The sequence below is a fragment of the Coregonus clupeaformis genome, unplaced genomic scaffold, assembly GCF_020615455.1.
Source record: "Coregonus clupeaformis isolate EN_2021a unplaced genomic scaffold, ASM2061545v1 scaf0396, whole genome shotgun sequence".
NCBI classification, from domain to species: Eukaryota; Metazoa; Chordata; class Actinopteri; order Salmoniformes; family Salmonidae; genus Coregonus; species Coregonus clupeaformis.
The window spans coordinates 134,578-161,428 of record NW_025533851.1 but is presented as its reverse complement, the minus strand read 5'-3'; the positions used below and the strand labels follow the sequence as shown (position 1 = coordinate 161,428).

Below are 26,851 nucleotides of genomic sequence, written 5' to 3'. Positions count from 1 at the left end.
TTCGAAACAACACCGTATAACTCAAGAAGATCGAAATGATTGAGATTAAATGGTTGGTATGCAGATACTGCATGGATGTTTCACCGGTAAAACTTGAAGAATTATCATTCTCGATTGACAGTGAGAAATGTGAAGGGAAGGAGAACTACATTGTTTTTAGAAGAAATGGTCCGGGAAAAGTCAGATCCTTAGCCACAGCCTAAATAAAAAAGGTTAACACATTTTTTTTTTTTTATAAATAATAATAATAATAATAATAACAACAACGAAAAAATGACCCAGAACATCAATCGTATATAGTATTTTCTAACATAACAGAAGGGTTAAGTAAAATATTATTTCTAAACTGTTTCACTTCTAGTTCACCACAAAGTAAACTACCTAGGTTGCATTTATTAGGGCACACCGTAGCAAAAGGTTGTAAAACATGCTTCAACAGAAAATGAAAACAACTGGTTCTTATTGGACAAGTCCAGGTAGTCTCTCCCTGTATCTGTGTGTTTTCTTCCATTTGGTGCCTAATAAATACGAACCCCTGACTCAATTTACAGGGCCACACTGTTCTCCACATTGTTGGGATTCAGGTAGGTGTATGACAGGGGCAAAGAGACATTCCTGCCTTGGATTTCAAAGTTGTATCTCTTCAGCATATCTTGAGTTTCATGAATCAGTTCCAGAGGAGTCTTTTTCGCTGAAGTGATCCTGATAGCCATTTCCAAGAGCGACCTAAGGAGGCAAGAGAGAGTTGATGAAATTTGAAATAACATAGAAACTGTTGTTTCATGAACCACTGATGATATTTTAATTATGAATACTAAGGAAACGATTTGATTGGGATTGTCATTAAATGTTTTAACATCATAGAATATACTGTTTTTAATACAGTTTCTCTCATATACTCACATAGTCAGTGGACTGCTTGCTCAGAAGGTACACCACTGCCATGCCATTGACGGTGGTGTTGATGTCAGGGAAGGTCTTCAGCATGGTGCTCTCAGTACACTGCCCCTTAGTGGTGGGAGGAGGCTGTTGCAGGGAGATGGGGAAGTTGGGCATCCAGCCGCCAAAATCAAACTGGAATGACAATGGCAAAATAGATCAAACCACTTTGCTTTTCCAATATAATAGATCAGAAACACATCAAACTAAAATCACACAATAGGTTTCATTACCTGCCCATTGTTGACTGCAGCATGTTGGACAGACACTGTGAAAATCACCATGGTGTTAAACTTGACCAGCTCTGTCACTGAACTGAAAGACTGAGGGATTCCTGCATGGAGAAGGTACAATAAACCATTTCATTCAGACACTGTATTGACATTTTGCAAATTATCCGGGATATAGTTTGGGAATGTTAACCATGAAAGGGAAGTTGACCTAAAATCCAGAAATTCCCAAGTGATTCGATACATTGAAACTAGTTTGTAGGAGTTTGCAATCTCCCCCTCTCTCTCCCTGTAGTGCCGAACACAGACAGCTGCAAAAACAGGTCACATGATGCATTATGTATCATTGTACACTGCTCACTTTGCTTCGTTGTCAGTGAATGAGTCAATCAGAAATCTGTGAATTGTGGACAAATGCTTTGTTTTATTGAAAGCATACGGCCGAATAAGCCATTTTTTGTGGAATGTTAATTGATTATCTACCTAGCAACTACTTTGCTCTATTCTGATTGGTCAGATGTTTGTTAATTGTTGGAAGTAAACAGGAAGTGCAGCAGTTGATGTGTGGCTGTAACCATGTTCAGTTGATGATTAAATCTACAAAAGAGTAATCGTCTCCATCCAGTTTGTATCCACAGACTCATCCATCCACCATTGGAAGAACCCTGAAACTACATTAGTGTCAGCAGCGGTGCTATTGTCTTGACAGTTTTGTGTTTTTGCTGGTTATTTTTCCATGGACATTGTGGATACCGTCACCAGCTAGCACTAGGATAAAGGACTAATCTGGACAGCTGGTAAGAGCTAGCTACTATCTTTTTTCTGAGATATTTAGAGGATTACTGCAGTTTTTGTCACTTTTGCAAAAATGTTTAAGCCTTTTTGCCAACCTGTTGCTACTTTCTTGGAACAACGTGTCTGAAACAGAATCTCTGAACAACAATGGCCCTGAACCTCTGGCTAATGCTAAATAAGCTGGACTTTTGGACAATTCTAATCAAGCTGGACATTTGGACAATCAGTGGTGGAAAAAGTACCCAATTGTCATACTTAAGTAAAAGTATAGATGCCTTAATAGAAAGTTACTCAAGTAAAAGTGAAAGTCACCCAGTAAAAAAGTCTAAAAGTATTTGGTTTTAAATATACTTAAGTATCAAAAGTAAATGGAATTGCTAAAATATACTAAGTAAAGCAGATGGCACCATTTTCTTGTTTTTAAAAATGTACAGATGGCTAGGGGCACACTCCAACACTCAGACATTATTTACAAAAGATGCATTTGTGTTTAGTTGGTCCGCCAGACCATAGGCAGTAGGGATGACCACATGTTCTCTTGATACGTGCGTGAATTTCACAATTTTCCTGTCCTGCTAAGCATTCAAAATGTAATGTCGTTTGCCTGCTGGTCTCGTCGCTTTGAAGTGGCTGTGCAGGCTATGTACAATCTGCCAGATATGGAGTTGGACATGTGTTAGCCTCAGTATTGCCCACACACCTAGCTGATTCAGCATTCTTCTACTGGGATAGCCTTTCGCCAATGGTTCAGAAGACCTACTCTGTTGTCAAGACCAAACTCAAGGAAGTCTTTGGCCCCAAGCACTGTCTTCCATTCTTTCAGACAAATGCGAATGCTCGCCCTGGGAAGCCTGGTGAGAGCTTGAATGTGTACAGTGATGACATCACTCGTTGGTTCTAGAGGCCTTCCCAGACTATGACCATAAGGCACAGGAGGGGGAGAAGTTTCACCAATTCGCGGCTGGATTGGACCCTGCCTTGCAGGCGAAGATTCATGAAAATGGAGCGGAACATCGGTGATGCACTGCTAGTCGCAAGTTGCTTTGAAAGAGCATGTGCAGCTCTCCAACTACATGCTACATACCCGCCAGTGGCACAGACCCCAGACTAGGTTGCAATGGTTCCTTCTAATGACACGGATGAGAAGCTCATTCATGCTGTGAAACAGCTGACTCTCACTGTGAATGGCCTGAAGAATGAGGTACGCCAGCTACAGGAGGAAAACCAGAACCTCACACAGCGTTTAGCCTTCTGGGCCGACAGGACCTGCACCCCATCCAATGATGCTGCCAGTAGAGCACTTGGCTTCTCACCAGACCATCAAACTCAACATCCATCATGAGCCTACGACGTGGCCGTGGCCTAGAGTGTCACCGTCAGTACCTTCCTGCCTCTCCAGAGTACTGCCAAGGCCAGCGTGATTGGGACTCTGATGGTGGAAGCTGTCGCTACTACTCTCTAGACTACCCACCAAGAGTTCACTACCCAGACTACAGGCACCAGTCTGATGCAAGGGACAGATGACACAACAGCCTGAGTCCACCTCCAAGGAGAGAAGGATAGGTAAGCCCTCACTACAGGCGCAGTGTATACTTCCAGTCCCCTGACAGACATAGGCAGCCTAACGTGTCTGGTTCCACACAGCAGGGAAACGATCACTAGTTGTCGTTAAGGAGCAAACTTCAGCCAGTGCACTAGAGCTCCCTGTTGACACCCCACAATTCAAAATCGAAAGTGACAAGATGGCTTCCGCAGAGCGCGTTTCAGCTAACATTCTTGCCATCTGAGGATTTCAGAACTTCACATCCAGCGCTGAAAAAGTGCCCCAAGAAGACATCCTTTGCGTTCGCTCGCTCTGTCAATGGACAATGTTTGGACGTTCCCTGGACTTTGTCAATAGGCATTTCCCCTAGGGAAAGAATGTCTCAAGCATGAGTTTCAAGTTGTCAGAGGGGCCCACCATCCAGTGATACTGGGCTGGGATTTCCTGCAGCAACACCATGCCCTACTGGATATCGCTGCACTCCCTGTGAATATAGATGACTTGTCTTTGTGCTGCTTGTTGCTACTGTTGCTACAGTCCCCCCCCCCTGCTCAACTTTTTCACCCCGGACGCTTTATCTGGACATGGTTCTACAGGACCTCCACCAGCCGAAAAAGGTAAGTAGTAACATTAACACTATGCCATCTAATTGCAGTCGCTGTACTCATAATATACAGGAGCACTATCGCCTTATGGTGAGGATAGTCCTGTTGCAAGCCCAGCTTCAGATGCAATCGTTAGGCAAGGGCAATTTAAGTGTAGGAAATAATGAAATAGCATCTGTGCCACCAGTAAGTACAGATAGTAATATAAATCCCCCCGCACAGTACCCGCAGTGTTATGATGAGTTTCTGGTATTGAGAAGTTCAAGATGCAAGAATTTACTTAGACATTCTGTGGAGATTTTATACCAAGTAGTTATTGGATCACGAGCTCGTGGGTTCATCTAACAAACGGACATGGCTTTGCCCTTCGTCAGTTGAACTGCCCACACATACAAATCTAACCTCCTTTATACTCTTGGTTATACTCCCTTTCACATACATCTGGCAGCCATCATAGCACTCCCTTTCTCTGTTGTTATTACCCTAAACATCAGTAATCTCCTTTGACATAATGGAATGTAGACTTTCTGTCTCCTAACCACTTATCTAGTAACTCTAACATGTTCCCCACGATACTATGACATGACATCATTACACCATAAAAACATAATATCACGCAGCCAGACAATCTTCTCAAGGCTTCTGGAAAGAAATGCTGTCGGCATGCTCAACTGGTGTCGCTCATTCAGCCGACAGAAACTTTAAACCGGTTCTCCCCATTAAGCAATATGGTGGCAAAAATTGCTTTTATAATGTTTATCTAGTGTATCTATTCATTTAACTTAAAGTCACAATGTACTAATGAGACTTGTTCCCTCTGCTAGAACACTTCCCATTTGTCTACGTGACGGACTCATGGTTCTGGACTTACAGCCAAATGCTGTTATTCCATATCCTGTTATTCAGCAGTAGACTGAACTAAGCTGTGAGAGACGAGCAAGACAAATGGTTTCGGTTCCTTTTTAGAAACAGTGTCGAGACAAGACCTCACCACAGGCCAACCACAGTTTCTCAGTTCCATAGTCCTTTGACTGTACATTAGGGTCACCAACCAGTGCTTCCTCATGGCTATAGTTCTGTCTGGTTGTCACAACCCAAAGGGAGGTTGTACTCTTCTAATAAAAGCTGAGACCCAACTCTTTTTCATTGGGCTCTTAACTATGCACCTGTTGTGTGATTGTTGACCGCTCCAGAATTGCAATTCTTATAATAAAATAAGTTGTTTGAAGAATATACAGTCTCTGAATGTTCCTAAGTGGCTGAGTTACAGTTTTGACTTTAATGTATTCTGTATTTCATTTTCAATAAAATTGCAAAAAAAATTGAAAACATGTTTTCACTTTGTCATTATTGGTATTGTGTGTAGATGGGTGAGAAAATAATTATATTTAATCCATTTTGAATTCCAGCTGTAACGCAACAACGTGGAATAAGCCAAGGGGTACGAATACTTTCTTTCTGAAGGCACTTTATGTGCTTGTGGTGCAGGATTACTTTTCAAAGTACATCAACCTCTACGCCATGAAAGACCAGCACTCTACAATTGTGGACAAGTGTCTCTTCAAGAACTTTGTCAGCAAACATGGCATACCAGAGACCTTGAACACTGACCAAGGACATCAGTTTGAGTCCGACATCGTCCGAGACCTTTGCCAGTTGCTGGGAGTTAAGAAGACCAGAACCAGCCCCTATCATCCACAATGTGATGGGATGGTGGAACAATTTCAAATCGGACACTCATCGATCAGCTGGCCAAGACACTGCCTCAACAGCCTGGTGACAAGTGCTTAAACCAACTTGCCCTGGCCTACAACACCAGCACTCACTCTACAATGGGTTTCAGCGTCTTCTGTCTGACACATGGTTAAGAAGCGAAGATGCCATCCAAACTACTGTTCCCCGCTGGACCGCAGCGGTCCGTCTCTACAGCGGGATCGCCAGCAGATTATGCAGCTCAACTCATCGACAAGGTCCAGTCTGCCCTTGGATCTGCCACACAGAACAAAGAACATGCTCACTTTCAACAAAAACGCAACTATGACAAGAATGTCATGCACATTCCCTACAACCCAGGAGACATTGTGTGCCTTAAAGACCCTACAACATCACATCAGAAGCTTTCACAACACTGGAAAGGACCCTTTGCGGTAATGGAGTGCCTTGGATCTACAGAAGAGGACCCTGGTGTAACCTACAGGATCAGGTACCTGCTGGACCAATCTAACAAGACCCAAGTGATCCACTAAAACCGTTTAAGACCGTACACCTCAACTGTACCCCGACATGGAACGAATGAGCCTGTGGAACACTTACCTGCACCTCCTTGACCTCTGACCCTGACAGCCCAGGTGCCTTACCCTTCAGGTCCTCAAGACCCTGTGAGACATGGGAGCGCTACTTACCTGAGCTGTCCCTGGATCCCTCTGTGCCCCTTGTCAGGACCCCTCTGCCCGGCCCAGGCCATTAGACATTGACCGACCTGACCCCTCAGTAGACCAGATGTCTACACCCCAACCAGCAGTACTGGAGCAAAGTTCCTCTGAGCGCCCAGGTCGCCAACGAGTTAGTCTCTTAAGTGACAGGGTAGTCTATGTACTGAAGTGAGAAGACTACAGATCTTTGGACCTCCAGCAGTATTTTTTTCTTATTGAGTGTAGAAACGGGGACGTTTCTCTAGGGGGAGGCGGGAAGAAATGTAAGATTATTGTATTATTTTCAAAGCCACTGTTGTTAGTTCTAAAATGTGGTGAATCAGTTGTTTGGAATTGGAATGGTAATGTTTATCTACCTCACAACTACTTTGTGCTATTCTGATTGGTCAGATGTTTGCTAATTGTTGGAAGAGAACAGGAAGAATGGCAGTTCATGCATGCTTGTAACAGTGTTCAGTTGAAGATTACATCTACAAAAGAGTAATCAGTCTCCATCCCGTTTGTATCCACAAAGAGAGTCATCCATCCACCATTGAAAGAACCATCAAACTACATTAGTTTCTGTAACCATGTTTCCATCCACAGTTTTTATGTAAGTCATACCGTATAAAACAATAATAAAGACAGCTGTAACGGAAACAGGATAAATATTGAGGGGTTTATTCTGGTGACATGATGATAGACGCTTGACTGCCGTTTGACAAATACAAATATTCTCGCTCTTATCCATAATATTCTCATTATTTTTTAAATTGTTTTAATTTCACCTTTATTTAACCAGGTAAGCCAGTTGAGAACAAGTTCTCATTTACAACTGCGACTACCCGCACTGTATCTGCCAGCTGTTGGCTAGAGCTTACGTGTCAAGACCAGAGTAGGCACATTTGGTATTTAAACCAACAGTTTTTGTGAAAACTATCGATAGTTAAAAATGTGATGGAAACACATTGAACTTTAGATTTTTATTTTTTATGAAAACTTAAGCGAAAAAGTTAATTTTGTCATCATGCACTGATTCTTTTTAAAATCCGCAACAAGTCCATTTGGTGGAAACATCACTGGTGGGAAAATGTGAGAAGAAAAAAATAAGTGGGGATTTTAGAATATTCACATGAAAATCTGATGCCAATTGGTTGCAAACCTAGATACTGTATGGAATCACTTGGGATTTTCCGGATATTACGTTTATTATCAGAAATATTAAATCAACAAATCAGATCTGTACTTTTGTATTGCACTGATGTGGTATTATGATTAAGAGTTGAGAAAGTGGTAGTGTGTCTTTTTAAATGAGAAAAGTGTAACCTGTGCTGGTTTCGGCCAGGAACCCATGGAAGAAGATATCCTTGATCCAGTTCTGCAGTTCACAGTCCTTCTGGACGTCTGCGTCACAGGTGTAGTAGTGACCAATCACTCTCTGAACAAATCTATACAAAACCACAGGACAACATCAGGTATTAGCCAAACACTATGACAAAACACAGCAGGGCCGTTCCACCAGTTAGGTGCCTTATGAGTAGTGTAACTTGGTGATTTTTAAAAATGTATTTAACCACATTTTTACATTCTGTCATAAAGAGCACGTTAAACGTCATTTTTTTTAATCATCAAGAGGTTATTAAATAAAAAAATACTATAGTAAGTGGCTATTAAGTGACTAACAAAGTAACAGAGTTGACTGTAAGTGTTGACGATTTTATCTTAAATCAGCCATAAATCTCGAGGTGACAGGGGGAATGGAAGCTTGTTGTGTGCAACATGGAGGGGCAATTGAATGTAAGCTTCATTGTGAAAACATTTCTAGCCTATCTATGGGTAACTGGGTTGATGTGTTATGCTCGGTCCGCACACCTGCTTTTACACTACGATTTGACTAGATGTTCAATGTTTCTTTATGAAAAAAATATAAAAAAAAAAGGAATAGTTTCACCATTTTAAAAAGAGAGTTCAGTTCACCTAACACGATTGACCTTAAAATGAGGAACAGGTTTTATTTTTACCTTAAAATGAATCACTAATCATGTGAAATATATAATAATCTTCAGAAATTACATTGTCAAAGCAACAAAATAACTAAAGCTTTAAAATTGTGAAAACTTGGAGACATTTTGAGGTTAAGTGGGTTAACATCTTCCTAGAAGTCACAGAGAATGCACAGAGGGACATGTCAAAATGCTGAATTTCTGCACTTTAGCAAGACTTTATTCATATTAAAAAATGTATTGAATTTTCCACGAGGTCTATTTAATATAGCTTTAGTATAACAGGCTTTTAAAATATCAAAGGGACACAAAAGGCACTCATTTCATGGAACGACCCAGCACTGATATTATGGGCAACATTGTGCAAAAAAACACAGTAAACCTCATTATAATCTGGCAGCTGATTTACTTTGGGGGAAGGAGTAGACTAGAGTTAACTAGAGTTTAGTAAACCCAGCAATGCAAAAATGTAGTTGCATGAACTAGCCACCTTTTATAACGCACAAATCAAATTATAATGAAGTTTACGATATTTCTTTGACAGATCTGGGCTTTTTTTTATTACCACAAAACTCTATAGACCTGTACACAAACTACCTGTGAACAATGTCCCACATCTTGAGTCCATCTTCCCTGTAGAAGAAGTTGGGGATTGACTCCAGACCGCGTGCTGTGATGTCCTCCGGCATACAGAGGGAGCTGTAGGTCAATGAGGCCACCGCTTTCTTCAGGAACTCCATCATCCCTGGACCTCCAATACTTGCATTCTTCAAGATGGGTTAAAGGGATAGTTCACCTTTTTTATCGTGGCATAATCTATTTCACCGATAAAATTATATCCATCCTTGTCTAAAGTATTTAGTTTTTGACAGTATTGAGTTTTTTCCCCAAAAATATGCTGTTTCCATCAAGCCTGTCGGGTAATTCATCTGCATAAAATGGTTGGATGGAAACATGGTTTATGTAACCAGCGAGGAAAAACCTATCACTTCTCCCCTTGTGTCATATAATAAGCCATGCAGTGCGTTCTAACGATGATCATTGTTTTTAAATATCAAACAGGATTATCGATGACAGAACTTGTGAATGGCAGACGCCAGGGCAGCTCTGTGGTTTAAGCGAAAAAGACGGGTTGCCTGACATAACAAAAATGATGCACACACACATCGATGGGGCAGATGGCTGTGTTGTTACAATTCTGAACGGTCAGATAACTAGCAATGTCACATCTATGCTAATATGGCTACAATTCTCTAACTGGGCTGACCAACAACTGTAACAATATATTTGAGAGACAAGTGCTTTATGTGCAAATGTATTTATATTTTCAATAAACATTTGTAGACTAAATATAGTTCAAGTTGTCAATAATCCTTTGGCGTTGACAGTTATTTTGCCCTCAAGTTGCGCACGCATCGGTTTTGTTGCTAAACAACCCACCCGTTTATTAATTCAAGTTTTACCGCTGAGAGGTTCGCAGAGATGTATCACAACAGTGCCTGACAGTTCAGCCTAATGATTGATTTACCCTACCGCGGTATGTGTCGCTAGGTGTACGTCTCATAACGATAACCAGCTCAGTGTCAAATGTGTTACAGGCTTTGGTTTTTCCATTTTATGTTTTGAGGTTGGACTATAGCACATACAGTATAGCTCGTTAGCATGTAGGGCGCACCGATTGGTGTCACCTCGTTAGACAGTACGTGTTACACCTGTGCTGGTTGCCATCTTGTTAGTGGGAAGGTGTTTCACCGGTGCTGGCCCAGGTGCTATTTAAGAGCGGCTGGCCCTGTGCTCCAGTTGTCTTGAGAGATGTGGAGGGTCAACACCTTTTGTTGGTGCTCCCTATTTGTGTCCTGTCTGTAAATTTGATGTTTTTTTTTGTGTTTGCCTCTTCTTGGGTACATTTTGTGGGTGCTCATGGTGGGTGTCTTTTAGGTTCCAGTTGTTGTTGCTAGTCAACTTTCAGTGGACACCCCCATGAGTTTCTTTCAGAACCCCTCCTAAAGCCCCACCTGTTTTGGTTGTTGGTCAGTGACCCTGTTAGTTCCCCCTTCTGGTTGAGCAACATTTTTGGTTTTCTTGCTGGGGAACGTAACAAAAGTTAAGATTGTATAATCGTATAGTGTTTAGAAGGACTTATTTTAGATTTACCTAGTGTTGTTTCATCCGAACAGTTTTTAAATAAGTTAGCTGGTCATTTAGGAACGTCTAGAATAATCATTTTTGGAGAATGTAGCAATGCTAGTGGAAATTGATTGTATCAGCATGCGGAAAGCAGGGTGCTTCTTTTTTTAACACAGAGCCTTCATATGCTTTTGAATTACAGTTTCCACTAGCATTGTGATATTGCATACATATTAGCATATTATAGAACATAACACCATAAGAATGGAATAGCCACTACCTTTGTGATCACCCCATTCTCTGATATGAGGGCCTGTCTAGCCAGAGTGTTGATCTGTAGAGTGTAGCGGAAGTGAGAGATCAGGAGCTATGGAGAAAGATGGAACGATCGTACATGAAATTCACACCTAAAAATGCTATGTACTGTACTACAAACAAGCTACTGCTTCATTCAATTACAAAAAAAGACATACAATACATTTATTTCCAAATACTTCAGGTTTCTCTTAATCATGTTAAAATTATTGAGTTAATAGGAAAATGAGAACTCACATAATAGCAGCATTATAACAGTTGAAAACAAACTCAGTGTCTGCACGCACAGCAGCAGGTATGTACCTTGTAGATGGGATGCACCATTGGTAGGTTGCGCAGTGTCGACACAGCAAACACCTCAGCCAGCAGGTGAGTCCTCAGCAGGTGAAAGTTCAGCTCGTGTTCAGCGAAGTCGGCGTTCCTCACAAAAATCTTGGCCAGTAGCCAGTCATACTCAGAGTCAGTAGGAAGGAAGATAGGGTTGTTAGCTCCAGGCTCCTGCTTCAGCTGTGAAAGGAAATGGAACAATCATGGCTTGCTTCATTAATTGAGAATGGTTATATTGCCACAATTTAAAGACATACGGAAGTTTTAATAGTTGTTTGCTTAAAACGAGTGTTACCTGTATGGTTCTTAAGGACATAGGATATAACATTAATCATGAAACCCCAAAATCCTTTGTTTTAGGTTAACAGTATATGCTTTTGCTTTTGCTTTTGCTCATGCTTTTTGCTTTCTGGTCAATTAGGTAACTTCTGGGCAATATTTCTGTCCATTTTATGGGACCCCTTTTGGTTCAAGAGCACCTCCAGTGGCAAACATTCTGTTAAGATGATTTAATTTGGGTTTCGGATGTAAAGATGTCATTCTTATGTGAGATGTACCTGGATTGCGATGGGTATGAGCTTCTCTTCTGGGGTTATATAGAGCAAGCAGAGCGGGGCAGCCAAGAACTGCTGTTTCCCGTGGATCACATTTGCTGTCACTCCATGTAGGCGCTTGTAATCAACCAGGAAGATGTTGCCTTTCTGTTTAGGTTAGGACATTAATGAGTTAGGGATCCAACATCAACACCATGCCAAAGGAAGTGTACTGACACAATGTACTGTACTACACAACATTTCCTGAGGAAGAAACCACTAGAGCAATAACAGAACGATGAATGACATACATTACTCCATTTTGACAAACCTGAATTTCCTCCTCAAGGCTTTTCCGAAGAGGGAAGTTTTCACCATGTCTTCTGTGACGGGGGAAGTTCTCTGGAAGCTTGGAGCAGCGATGGATCATCATGGGGGTTGAGGCCATTCAGAAGCTGGTACCCGAAAAACTCATCCTCCTTCCAGTTCTTTTCGACATATTGTAGAAAAATACAAAATTATCATGTGTAAAATGAAACTGTGCAAAATAATAATGAGATGCTAATGATTCCAGTGAGCTATTTTAATGCTGTCTTGTTTAAGATGGAGACCAACTGACCAGACCTTACCATAGACGTCAGTCTTGTGTCTATTGAAGACGCGACTGAGTTCATCTAGGCTCTTCCATTGTTTCTTGTTGCTGGAATGGCTTACTAGTTTCAGTGACACCAATCTGCCGGGATAGAGGAGGAACTTTACTTCAACATGAGAAAGATGGTGCAGTTGGTTAGAGAATGGTGCTAACAACGCCAGGGTGTCCCCCAGGGCTTTGTGCTGGGTCCAGTACTCTTCATCATCTACATCCTCCCCTTTGGGTGATTGATTCATGCACAGGCCACATTCAGTGGGGAAAAAAAGTATTTAGTCAGCCACCAATTGTGCAAGTTCTCCCACTTAAAAAGATGAGAGGCCTGTAATTTTCATCATAGGTACACGTCAACTATGACAGACAAAATGAGAAAAAAAATCCAGAAAATCACATTGTAGGATTTTTTATGAATTTATTTGCAAATTATGGTGGAAAATAAGTATTTGGTCAATAACAAAAGTTTCTCAATACTTTGTTATATACCCTATGTTGGCAATGACACAGGTCAAACGTTTTCTGTAAGTCTTCACAAGGTTTTCACACACTGTTGCTGGTATTTTGGCCCATTCCTCCATGCAGATCTCCTCTAGAGCAGTGATGTTTTGGGGCTGTCGCTGGGCAACACAGACTTTCAACTCCCTCCAAAGATTTTCTATGGGGTTGAGATCTGGAGACTGGCTAGGCCACTCTAGGACCTTGAAATGCTTCTTACGAAGCCACTCCTTCGTTGCCCGGGCGGTGTGTTTGGGATCATTGTCATGCTGAAAGACCCAGCCACGTTTCATCTTCAATGCCCTTGCTGATGAAAGGAGGTTTTCACTCAAAATCTCACGATACATGGCCCCATTCATTCTTTCCTTTACACGGATCAGTCGTCCTGGTCCCTTTGCAGAAAAAACAGCCCCAAAGCATGATGTTTCCACCCCCATGCTTCACAGTAGATATGGTGTTCTTTGGATGCAACTCAGCATTCTTTGTCCTCCAAACACGGCGAGTTGAGTTTTTACCAAAAAGTTATATTTTGGTTTCATCTGACCATATGACATTCTCCCAATCCTCTTCTGGATCATCCAAATGCACTCTAGCAAACTTCAGACGGGCCTGGACATGTACTGGCTTAAGCAGGGGGACACGTCTGGCACTGCAGGATTTGAGTCCCTGGCGGCGTAGTGTGTTACTGATGGTAGGCTTTGTTACTTTGGTCCCAGCTCTTTGCAGGTCATTCACTAGGTCCCCCGTGTGGTTCTGGGATTTTTGCTCACCGTTCTTGTGATCATTTTGACCCCACGGGGTGAGATCTTGCGTGGAGCCCCAGATCGAGGGGAGATTATCAGTGGTCTTGTATGTCTTCCATTTCCTAATAATTGCTCCCACAGTTGATTTCTTCAAACCAAGCTGCTTACCTATTGCAGATTCAGTCTTCCCAGCCTAGTGCAGGTCTACAATTTTGTTTCTGGTGTCCTTTGACAGCTCTTTGGTCTTGGCCATAGTGGAGTTTGGAGTGTGACTGTTTGAGGTTGTGGACAGGTGTCTTTTATACTGATAACAAGTTAAAACAGGTGCCATTAATACAGGTAACGAGTGGAGGACAGAGGAGCCTCTTAAAGAAGAAGTTACAGGTCTGTGAGAGCCAGAAATCTTGCTTGTTTGTAGGTGACCAAATACTTATTTTCCACCAAAATTTGCAAATAAATTCATTAAAAATCCTACAATGTGATTTTCTGGATTTTTTTTCCCTCAATTTGTCTGTCATAGTTGACGTGTACCTATGATGAAAATTACAGGCCTCTCATCTTTTTAAGTGGGAGAACTTGCACAATTGGTGGCTGACTAAATACTTTTCCCCCCCACTGTATCCTTAATCTTATGTGTCAATCGACATTTGATTTGGTGAAAAGTTCAGCTATTTGGTTATAATGTCTGCTAAATGGTTAATTGGCTTGTTATTAGTTACGATTTCAGGCATGATTTGAGTGGCTAAAAACACATTCATTTAGGAAAACCTTGCCTGAGGGTGTTACTACTGGCATAATTCCTATATTCCACCACAACCCTGACGGCCACATTCCCCACATCTCATGATATCACAATTACCTGAACAGGTGTAGGACAATCACATCACATCTCATCTCACTGTAAAGGAAGTATTTTTAAAGGTATGTTGGGGATATGCCAATAGAGATTATTAAAGATCTAATTAATTTCCTGGTACTGCCTCTTATGGTTCTCAACCTGGGGTCCATGTTCCCCTGGGGATACTTAGCCTATACAAAAGGGCCAAGACTCGCAAGAGCCTACAGGTAAAATGCACACTTCAAGGGTACTCTGGGAAGAGCAAAATGTGATTGGGTTGCAGTAAGCAAAACATTTTTGAGAATTAGTGCTCTAACTTACGCTTCGACTGCTGTGAACGTGAACTCAAAGTCCTTGGTGAAAGAGAAGCGGACCTCAGCAGGGAGATCAGAAGCGCTGTCAACTTTCATTATTTCGGGTAGACCCTCGGCATATATACTCCACCTGAAGGGGATAGACATGGTAAATTACACAACCATACAAAATGGTAGCTTAGGTTACTTCACATAAATGTATCTGGGTTTAAGAGTTATTTGTTTCTTTGGAGTTTAGAGTTTAGAAAAATGTATTTGTCATTCCACAATGATACACTACCGATTTAAAAAAAACAAAAAAAAAAAAACATTGTGGACCAATCAAATTGAGACACTAAAAACAATCATAGTCAAATATGGTAGAGGCGTCATCTATAATACATTACATCATCTATACACAAAAATCAGTACATACAAGGACAAGTAGGCACTTATAAAGAAGTCTCCGTTGGAGGATAAGGTGGCAGGTACTTTGGCGAGGACATTTACATAATTGTTACCTGAAAATGTCACACTATTTATTATTTTCATCTTCGATATTGATTGGCTAAAACTGAACGTACATAGGGTTCAGTCCCAAACAAGGTTATTATAGTTGTTTTTATATTTATAAAAATAAGAATCTATTTAGTTTCAATTCGTTTTCAGACTTGATTTTCTCGTTTTTTTCTGTTTTTGTTTGATAAAACATTTATATTTCGTTTTTATATTATTTTGTTTCGGTTTAAGTTTTTGTGTTAGGGACAGAAAGTAGCCTATGGTGGGAGGCTAGGAAATATTTACAGTGCATTCGGAAAGTATTCAGACCCCTTGACTTTTTCCACATCTTGTTACGTTAGACTTATTCTAAAATGGATTAAATTGTTGTTTTTCCTCATCAATCTATTCCACAATGACAAAGCAAAAACAGGTTTTAGAATTTTTTGCTAATTTATCATTTAAAAAAAATGGAAATATGACATTTACAAAAGTATTACATACAAGCTTGGCACACCTGTATTTGTGGAGTTTCTCCCATTTTTCTCTGTAGATCCTCTCAAGCTCGGTCAGGTTGGTGGGGAGCGTCGCTGCACAGCTATTTTCATGTCTCTGCAGAGATGTTCGATCGGGTTCAAGTCCTGGCTCTGGCTGGGCCACCCAAAGACATTCAGAGACTTGTCCCGAAGCCACTCCTGCGTTGTCTTGGCTGTGTGCTTAGGGTTGTTGGCCTGTTGGAAGATGAACCTTTGGGTCAGGTTTTCATCAAGGATCTCTCTGTACTTTGCTCCATTCATCTTTCCCTCTATCTTAACTAGTCTCCCAGTCCCTGCTGCTGAAAAACATCCCCACAGCATGATGCTGCCACCACCATGCTTCACAGTAGGGATGGTGCCAGGTTTCCTCCAGATGTGACGCTTGGCATTCAGGCCAAAGAGTTCAATCTTGATTTCATCAGACCAGAGAATCTTGTTTCTCATGGTCTGAGAGTCTTTAGGTGCCTTTTGGCAAACTCCAAGTGGGCTGTCATGTGCCTTTTACTGAAGAGTGGCTTCCGTCTAGCCACTTTACCATAAAGGCCTGATTTAGTGGAGTGCTGCAGAGATGGTTGTCCTTCTGGAAGGTTCTCCCATCTCCACAGAGGCACTCTGGAGCTCTTTCAGACTGACTATCGGGTTCTTGATTGCTCAGTTTGGCCGGGTGGCCAGGTCTAGGAAGAGTCTTGGTGGTTCCAAACTTCTTCCATTTAAGAATGATGGAGGCCACTGTGTTCTTGGGGACCTTCACTGGCTCAAATTGCCAACCAATCAGCCTGTTACCAATCGTTAGTAATTTTTTTTTTTTTTTATGGTGTTTTACCCGATAAAATGCTATTTCACAGTAAACAAATTGACAACAGATTTCAGCACGCTTATAGGGAAGGTATACAACAAGCACAGCGCTTACACAAATGACTGATGATTGGCTGAAATCATGATAAAAATATTGTGGGGGCTGTTTTGTTAGACTTCAGTGTGGCTTTTGACATTATCGATCATAGTCTGTTACTGGAAAAACGTATGCGTTATGGCTTTACACCCCCTGCTATATTGTAGATAAAGAGTTACCTGTCTAACAGAACACAGAGGGTGTTCTTTAATGGAAGCCGCTCCAACAAAATCCAGGTAGAATCACGAATTCCCCAGGGCAGCTGTCTAGGCCCCTTACCTTTTTAAAATCTTTACTAACGACATGCCACTGGCTTTGAGTAAAGCCAGTGAGTCTATGTATGTGGATGACTTAACACTATACACATCAGCTACCACAGCGACCGAAATGACAGCAACACTTAACAAAGAGCTGCAGTTAGTTTCAGAATGGGTGGCAGGGAATAAGTTAGTCCTAAATATTTCAAAAGCTAAAAGCATTGTATTTGGGACAAATAATTTACTAAACCCTAAACCTCAAGTAAATCTTGTAATGCATAATGTGGAAATTGAGCAAGTTGAGGAGACTAAATTGCTTGGAGTAACCCTGGATTGTAAACTGTCATGGTCAAAACATATTGATACAACAGTAGCTAGGATGGGGAGAAGTCTCTTTAATAAAGCACTGCTCTGCATTCTTAACAGCATTATCAACAAGGCAGGTCCTAAAGGCCCTAGTTTTGTCGCACCTGGACTACTGTTTAGTCGTGTGGTCTAGTGCCACAAAGAGGGACTTAAGAAAATTGCAATTGGCTCAGAACGGCTGGCCCTTGGATGTACACAGAGAGCTAACATTAATAATATGCATGTCAATCTCTCCTGGCTCAAAATGGAGGAGAGATTGACTTCATCACTACTTGTATTTGTGAGGGGTATTGACATGTTGAATGCACCGAGCTGTCTGTTTTAACTACTGGCACACAGCTTGGACACCCATACATACCCCACAAGACATGCCACCAGAGGTCTCTTCACAGTCCCGAAGTCAAGAACAGACTATGGGAGGCGCACAGTACTACATAGAGCCATGACTACATGGAACTCTATTCCACATCAAGTAACTCATGCCAGCAGTAAAATTAGATTTAAAAAACAGATAAAAATACACCTTATGGAACAGCGGGGACTGTGAAGCAACACAAACATAAACACATGCATAGAAACACACAATAACATACGCACTATACACATGTACACATGGATTTTGTGTTATAGATATGTGGTAGTAGAGTAGAGGCCTGAGGGCACACACCTAATATGTTGTGAAATCTGTTATGAATGTATTGTAATGTTTTTAAAATGCCTTAAAACCTCTCAAGGATGATCAATGGAAACAGGATGCACCTGAGCTCAGTTGAGTCTCATAGCAAACGGTCTGAATACTTATGTAAATAAGGTATGTTTTTTTATTTTTAATACATTTGCTAAAATGTCAAAAAAAAACGTTTTCGCTTTGTCATTATGGGGTGTGTGTAGATTGATAAGGACCTTTTTTTTTTTTACGTAACAATATTTTGAAAAAGTCAAGGGGTCTGAATACTTTTTGAATGCACTGTATGTGTTGTAGAACTATAGTTTGAGTATTTTTTTGGGATGCCACTTCTTGCCACTGGGGGACAGTTATAAAGAAGGTGATGGGTCAGGTCATAGGATAGGTTAGATTTAAATTATAAAGTCAATCTCAATGTGACTTGCCCATGTTAACAGCAATCCAATGCTTTAAAAAAGAAAAAAACGTATTAGTACATGTAAGAAGAATAAAGTACCTTTACCTGACAGAGAGGGGGGAAAACAAATTAAGTCATTGCACATTTGTTAGCTACTAATAGCTAGTAATAGTGATGCACAAGCTAGGCCTATTTGAAACATCGCCATTTTCCTTGCAGCATTTACCCGTCAGATTCAGAACTTTTAAAACCCATTTCGATTTTTGCCCAAAGTTTAGTAGAAAAACAAACTACAACTGAACATGATGATTTTTGTTTTTGTTTGTTTTAGAGTCAAAGATAATAGTTTCAGTATAGTGTTTCAAACTTATTTCTTAATGATTTTATTTCAGTTTAGGAAATCGTTTTTCCATGATTTGTTTTTGTTTCAGTTTTAGTTTACTATAATAACTTTGGTCCCAAAAGTGCATTTAAAAAAACAGTAGGTGCACTTTGTTACTTTAGGGTTTGTACCACTTTAGTTCATTGCGCTCTAAAAGTGCTGATTCAAAAGCATTTTGATGTTTTTTAAAAGTGTTTCTGCATCTTTGGAATTGAGTTTCCAGATCTCAGAACCAGCCTCTCACCGGTACACATCACGGCGACTCTGCAACTCCTTCTTTCTCTCCTCTATGGCCTCTGGCCAGGTCTCATTGAATATCAGTTTACCTTATAAACAAAATACCAGAAAGTGTGATTATTTTCACGTTTTGTGGGGATTGGTCAACATCTTAAGCCATACAAAGTGTATCCACCATTATTCCATAAATATGGCCCCTTTTGAGACACATTTAAAAATAAACTACAAATGACATTCAGCTAGCTGACGTATAATAGGCACAGCAGGTATACTCAGAACTAAACCTAGACAATGATCTATACACCAACATACTGACCAGTGGCCTCTCTGAACACCAGCCACTCGTTGCCTGAGATCCAGTGGTAACAGGGGAAGTTGGCCGTGTCTCCCTCTGGTGTGGTCACCACAACTTTAGAGCAGAACCAGTCATTGTTGAGGAAGCAGAACGGGAGGTACGGCTCTGATTCCAGCACCACAAACTCCAGCTGGCCCAGAGAGGAGGGACAGGACACATCAAGCTCAATCACCTACAGAGAGAGAGGTGAAATGTTATCCCAGCAAACACAATGTTCTCTAAACGTAGACTAAGTTGAGCCTGTTTGTTTTGTTGTTTTTCAAATCCCAGAATGTAGCTGAATGAGGTTGTCGGTAGGACGCTGTAGAGCGAGTGCTCTTGGTGTAGGGGCGAGGTTGTCGGACCACCCCTCATCACTGTCAAACGCTCCCTAAAACACTTTAGCGAGCAGGCCTTCCTAATTGACCTGGCCCAGGTATCCTGGATGGATATAGATCTCATTCCGTCAGTAGAGGATGCCTGGTTGTTCTTTAAAAGTAATTTCCTCTTGTAATATTCATATGTGTCACCATACTGAATTGTAATTGGATGCATCATACTGTGCAATGATTGGTTAAGACCACCCAGGTGGTGAGGTCATTCTAAGATGATCATGGCCAGAGACACATGGACATGCACGTTATAGCTAGTTAATAAAGAGGTACGTTTATAAATATCCTGTCGTCCTGCATTTTATTATTTTGTACAAAGCGTACAAAACAAGACACCTCTCAATCTTAAATAAACATGCCCCATTCAAAAAATACAGAACTAAGAACAGATATAGCCCCTGGTTCTCCTCAGACTTGACTGCCCTTGACCAGCACAAAAACATCCTGTGGCGTACTGCATTAGCATCAAATAGCCCCCGCGATATGCAACTTTTCAGGGAAGTTAGGAACCAATATACACAAGCAGTCAGGAAAGCAAAGGCTAACTTTTTCAACTCTGCACCCTCCGCTGCAACTTGCCCATGCCCCCCCCCAAAAAAATCTCTGAAGCTGTAGACTCTCATCTCCCTCACTAACTTTAAGCATCAGTTGTCAGAGCACCTTACCGATCACTGCACCTGTACACAGCCCAAATTAAATTAGCCCACCCAACTACCTCATCCCTATATTGTTATTTATTTTGCTCTTTTGCACCCCAGTATCTCTATTTGCACATAATCTCTTGCACATCTAGCATTCCAGTGTTGATACTAATTGTAATTATTTTGCACTATAGCCTATTTATTGCCTTACCTCCATAACTTGCTACATTTGGACACACTGTATATATATTTTCTGTTGTATTTTTTGACTTTGTTTTTTTTACCCCATATGTAACTCTGTGTTGTCGTTTTTATCGCACTGCTTTGCTTTATCTTGGCCAGGTCGCAGTTGTAAATGAGAACTTGTTCTCAACTGGCTTACCTGGTTAAATAAAGGTGAAATAAAATAAAATAAAAAATAAAACTGTCCAGTTTGAGTGTTTTTGCAGCTCGTTCCAGTCGCTAGCTGCAGCAAACTGAAAAGAGGAGTGACCCAGGGATGTACTGTATGTGCTTTTCGGACCTTTAACAGAATGTGACTGGCAGAACGGGTGTTGTATGTGGAGGATGAGGGCTGCAGTAGGTATCTCAGATAGGGGGAGTGAGGCTGAGAGGCTTTTATAAATAAGCATTAACCAGTGGGTATACAGAGATGGCCAGTTTACAGAGGAGTATAGAGTGCAGTGATGTGTCCTATAAGGAGCATTGGTGGCAAATCTGATGGCCGAATGGTGGTAAAGAATATCTAGCGACTTGAGAGCACCCTTACCTACCGATCTATAAATGATATCTCTAGCATGGGTAGGAAGGTCATCTGAATCAGGGTTAGTTTGGCAGCTGGGGTGAAAGAAGCGATTACAATATTGGAAACCAAGTCTAGATTTAAACCTTAGCCTGCAGCTTTGATATGTGCTGAGAGAAGGACAGTGTACTGTCTAACCATACTCCCAAGTACTTGTATGAGGTGACTACCTCAAGCTCTAAACCCTCAGAGGTAGTAATCAGTGACACATCCATAAACTGAGCGGAAACCAGATTGCATACCAGAGAAAATACTATAGACATCACGAAAGCCAGTCAGTTGATTATTGACAAGTGTTTCCAACACGTTTAGGCAAGATAAATTGGCCTATAACTGTTAGGATCAGCTTGATCTCCCCCTTTAAATACAGGACGCACCGTGGCTGCCTTCTAAGTACTGGGAACCTCCCCAGAGAGGAGAGACAGGCTTGGCTATGATAGGGGCTGCAACCTTAAAGAAAATAGGATCTAAACCATCTGACCCAGATGTTTTTTTATGGTCAACTTTAAGGAGCTCCTTTAGCACCTCGGACTCAGTGACGGCCTGCAAGGAGAAGCTGTGTAGCAGGGCAGAGGAAAAAGAGGGAGGAGCAGTTGTACATGGCTGAGTCAAATAGTAATCCTGACTTAATGAAGGGGTGATTAAAGAGCTCAGCCATAGCCATACCTTCCTTGTCAGTAACAACCACATCATCAACATTAAGGGACATGGGCAGCTGTGAGGAGGAGGGTTTATTCTCCATTTTATTTCACCATTTCCCAGAATTTCTTGGGGTTAGACCCACAGAGAGAGACCGGCTCCTTCAAGTAACTAACTTTGGCCTTCCGGATAGCCTGAGTGCACTTGTTTCTCATTTGACTGAACAGCAGCCAGTCAGCCTGAGTATTTGTGTGCCGAGCCTTTCGCCAAATGGTGTTCTTGAAGTGGAGTAACTCTGTCAGATCATGGTCGAACCAGGGGTTAAACCTATTTTTAACTCTAGTTTTCTTTTTATGGGGTGTGCTTGTTAACAAAACCACAAAAAAAAGGGCCAAGCATCTTCGACAGAGGGGATCAAGCTGATTCTATACCAATTTACAGAGGCCAGGTCATGAAGGAAGGCTTGCTCATTCAAGTTTTTCAGCAAGCGTCTATGATAAATCAGGACCGGTCATTTAACTGAGCAGCCGTAAAACAGTGATCACTAAGGTCATTACAGAAAACACCAGACTGATACCTATCAGGATTATTTGTGAGGATATCATCAAGGAGAGGAGCCTTTTCTGGGTGTTTGGGGTTGGTAATGATCTGAGAGAGATGTAGGGAGTCCCATTGTTTTAAGACTTGGTCCGGTGGTTTAATCATGTCGCAGTTTAGGTCACCTATCAGGACAAATTCATACTTAGTGTTAGGGGCCAGGAGAGAGCTTAGGGCAGGTAGGTTACAGGCCGGCGCTGATGGTGGACAATAACACCCAGCAACTATTTGAAAGCTTAACGCTGAAAACTAATTGTCAGACATGGTGGAGACAACCGAGCACTGAAGGTGTTCCTTGGTAAAGATTGCCACTCCACCACCATTGGAAGATCTGCCTTGCCGAAAAAGGTTATATCCAGAAAGGTTATCAGTGTTCAGAACAGTCTTTCTTAACCATGTCTCACTAATGCACATTTCCAGATATCTCCGGCTGGTTGGATGGAGTTTGAACACATAGACCATATAGGCTAGATGGTTTCCTTGAAGGGTATAGGGTTTTCCTGAAGGTGACTTGAATAGTTGTTGTGCTTGGTTGAGGAGTTGAGTGGCGGAAGGTGGCATGGAGACTTTTTATCAATAACGTGGAAGTTCGGTATGTAGAACATCTAGGTTACTTGTGAAGTGGACCAAGGCATAAGGTTGATGGCTTAGAGGGATAGAGGCAGACTGGTACAGTAGACCGGTGCACATGTGGTTGAGAAAGGTAGGGACCCGGGAGGTATTGTAGATGATGTTGCTGAAGATCCCCCCCCAAAAAAAATCGGGACTGCGAATGCAAGCAACGGCCACAGATGTTGGAGGGGTCGGCACAAGGCCATCACGAAGAAGGCTTTGGAGGCTGAGACAGGCTGGCTGAAGGCTGAGGGATGGTGGTGAGCCGTGTGGGGGAATAGAGGGACACGTTGTCGCTCATCAGATGTGAACCGGGTGAATGGGCTTCGGTGACGAGTGAGGAGGACGTTGGGAGGTTGAATGCTGAGGAGTGTAATCATATGAAATGGTCAGACTGCGGTGGCATCTGGTAGTGGCAGAATCATGGGGTCAGGAAGGAATAGTGACTTTCATGCAGGGAATCCCAGTAGGAATCCGGATGAAAGCCGAAGATCGGGGAACCTCTGGGATGTGGAGGTTGCTCTGCATGATCTGCCGGTAGAGTACAGACGGGAGATGGTCGGGACGTGGATCATAGGAAGTTGCAGTGTTGACTTTGCGCTGTGGCCTGCTGGAGCAGGGACCAGGTCGGAATCTTGTCCAAGGCTAGTCGTAGGCTGCGGGGTTGCGTTGGAGGCTGAGTTGGAGGCTGTGGTGACGAAGGTTGACGAGGCTGGGTCAAGAAATGGTGACGGCTGGGTCGACGGCTGATGAGGCTGGGTCGAAGGCTGGGAAGAAGACTGGTCGGGCCGGGTCGGAGGCTGGTGTAGAACGCCGACCAGGCTGGGTTGAAGACTGGTGAAGACTGGGTCGAAGGCTGTTACGGCTGGGTCCTGGATGATCTGCAGGTGGAGTGCAGGTGAGCTAGTGAAGGTGTTGATGTGTTTGACATGGCCTCTCATAGTGAGGAAGTCAGTTGTGGATAGTGCGGCAGCGGTGGTGGGTTCAGGACTCCAGGGTGGAGGTGGAGGGTGCCTGGTGGAGAAGGGAGGAGGGGGGAGGTTGGATATAGCGTGTTTAGTGGCAGAGAGAGAATCCAGAGCAGGGATTAGCCAGAGCATGGAGAGAGGGAGAGTAGGCTGAAGCCGTGGTGGTGGCAGCAACCATACCCGAGAGATGAGGGGTGTTGCGCATTGCACTGGGGATGGGGAGGGTTGAGATTGTGGCCTGCGGGCACGAGGAGGAGATGGCTGCGACCCCTGGGCCAGCAGGGTGAGCAGTGCCGGAAGAGGCAGCAGGAACGTGCATCGCTGGGCCAGCAGAGGGATCTGTGCATCACAAGGAGCAGGCCTGTCGGATGCCAGGTCGTAATCTTTGTTCTGGTATGAAAGAGAGGAGGAGGGGAGGGGGAGAGATGGGAAGAGTAACTGTGTTCAGGTAAAAGAGAGAGTGGGGAGAGGGAGAGAGTGTGGCCTGCCGGTGCGGGGGGGGGGTACTGCTGGAAGCTGGTAGGCCATCAGGGGTCGCTGTAGCTGCAGGCTGTGTCAGATGCCAGGTCGTAATCTGTGGAGGCTGGTTGAGAATCCAGATCTGGAGATGGTTTGGACTGAGTTGATGGTGTTAGAATGGCTATATGGCAGTGGAGGCCATGACGGATGTTGTCATGGTGGACCTCCGGAGCGTGGTATCATCAGGCGGTGGGCAACATGGGTGGAGGTGGATGTGGTTGTAACCCGGGGAGGAGGGACAGCCATAGTCGACCGACCGGAGAGAGGGAGAAGTAGTTTAGTGGAAGAAAAGTGACACAAGGAAGAGAGCAAGATAACGAGAGAAATTAATCACTGCAGGATGGACGCCCTGCGATTACATAATTATGGCATTTCTAGTGTGTGAGTCCAAATAGTATGGTGGCCAATAAGAGTTTGAATTTAGCTTAAATCAACAATCTGATGCTCTGAGTGGCCTACCTTCACATGGGCTGTTGTAAATGTGACCCTGGACATTACTTTTGAATGAATGAATTGCATAATGGAATGTGCCAAACAGAAGGGCTTTTATCCCAAATAACTTAACATGAATGAAGGGAAACGGGATTGTAGGGAGAATGCTTAGAAAATACGAGATTCTTGCCCTAAAACGGCACAATGTAGCCTAGCAGCTGTATGGCGATTGATGCTAGTCCGTCTAATAATAAAATAACTGCGGAGTTGGCGCACAGCAGATTGTGGAACAGGAACTGCTTCAAGATTAATTACTGTACCGGTTATGGATGAATGGCCGGGACTCGGATGCTGTGGTGTGATGGTTGGCGGAAGGGTTTCACGGGTCCAACGAGGAGCTCCCGGTGTCTGTCGGAGTGATGGGGGCGCGGATCTTGAAGTCTGTTTCGTTTAGCGGATGGTTGGAACCGCTAGCTCGGTCTGGCTGAACGTTGTAATGGGGTATCCTGGAACAGGTCTTCATCGGAAGGAGACAGCACAAGCTGTTCCATGGCGGAGGTGGTGAGTAACAAACAAATAATTATTGAATAACTAAGCAGAGACTGTAGAAACAAAGAACTAGTGGTTAAAGTGGCTAGTTGGTGTGGGAAATGATTCTCTTATATTTTAGATGTGCTGTTAGCTTAATAAGAAAGCATTAATGATTAAACAAAATAGGTTTGTACTGTACTGATATAAATTGGTCAACATAACAAGCTGTGATTAATGTGAGGAACATTAGGGGGTAGGATGAGATAAGACTTGTGACACACACACTGCCTCTTTGTTAGACCACTCAAGGACATGTGTACTACAAAAGTGCTGACTCTCTGGACAAGTTGCAAAACAACTAAACACCTGGCAACAGTGAAGCGCCAAGGGGCTGGGACCACGCTCAGTCTCTACTCTGATAGGCCAGCAGGGAGCGGGAACTATCTCTGTCAGTATTTAAAGAAGAACTTATAACAATGGACCAGTTCTCTGTCTGCCCTGCGTGGTATTTCAGTGGACCCGTATATACGAACATCATCGTTACCATTGAAGTGTTTTGCATTAATTAAAATACTAGTCTATTATAGAAGACGTGTTTTGACCTCTTTTTGTTCCAATACCAGATTTGAATTGACGCAACTTAACAATGGTAATAATAGCAGTAAAAATGGCAAGCAAAAGCTGTCGGGTAGGCAAAAGTTGCAATGCTTGGTGTAAAGCAGGAAGCAAACACACAGGTTAGTGGTGGAACAGGTGAGTATAAATGTAGGTAAAGATTAGATAGAGGGGAGGGGTTGATAATGTTTAAGGTGTGGTCTTTACTTCTGAACTTCGGCTATATAAATATAGCTTCATTTTAGGGCTGACCCTATTTAGTCGACTGGTCTCAGTGGACTAATCCATTGCTGAGGCCACGGGGAAGGCACAGTCCATCATTCTAAGACGTGATACTGAAATTATACACTGCTCAAAAAAATTAAGGAAACACTTAAACAACACAATGTAACTCCAAGTCAATCACACTTCTGTGAAATCAAACTGTCCACTTAGGAAGCAACACTGAATGACAATAAATGTCACATGCTGTTGTGCAAATGGAATAGACAACAGGTGGAAATTATAGGCAATTAGCAAGACACCCCCAATAAAGGACTGGTTGTGCAGGTGGTGACCACAGACCACTTCTCAGTTCCTATGCTTCCTGGCTGATGTTTTGGTCACTTTTGAATGCTGGCGGTGCTTTCACTCTAGTGGTAGCATGAGACGGAGTCTACAACCCACACAAGTGGCT

General features: G+C 42.5%; 1 pseudogene; it reads right to left on the bottom strand.

Annotated features, from left to right (window-relative positions):
- Nucleotides 1-404: 404 nt before the first annotated feature.
- LOC123484654 lies at nt 405-24,843 on the bottom strand (annotated as a pseudogene).
- Nucleotides 24,844-26,851: the final 2,008 nt, after the last annotated feature.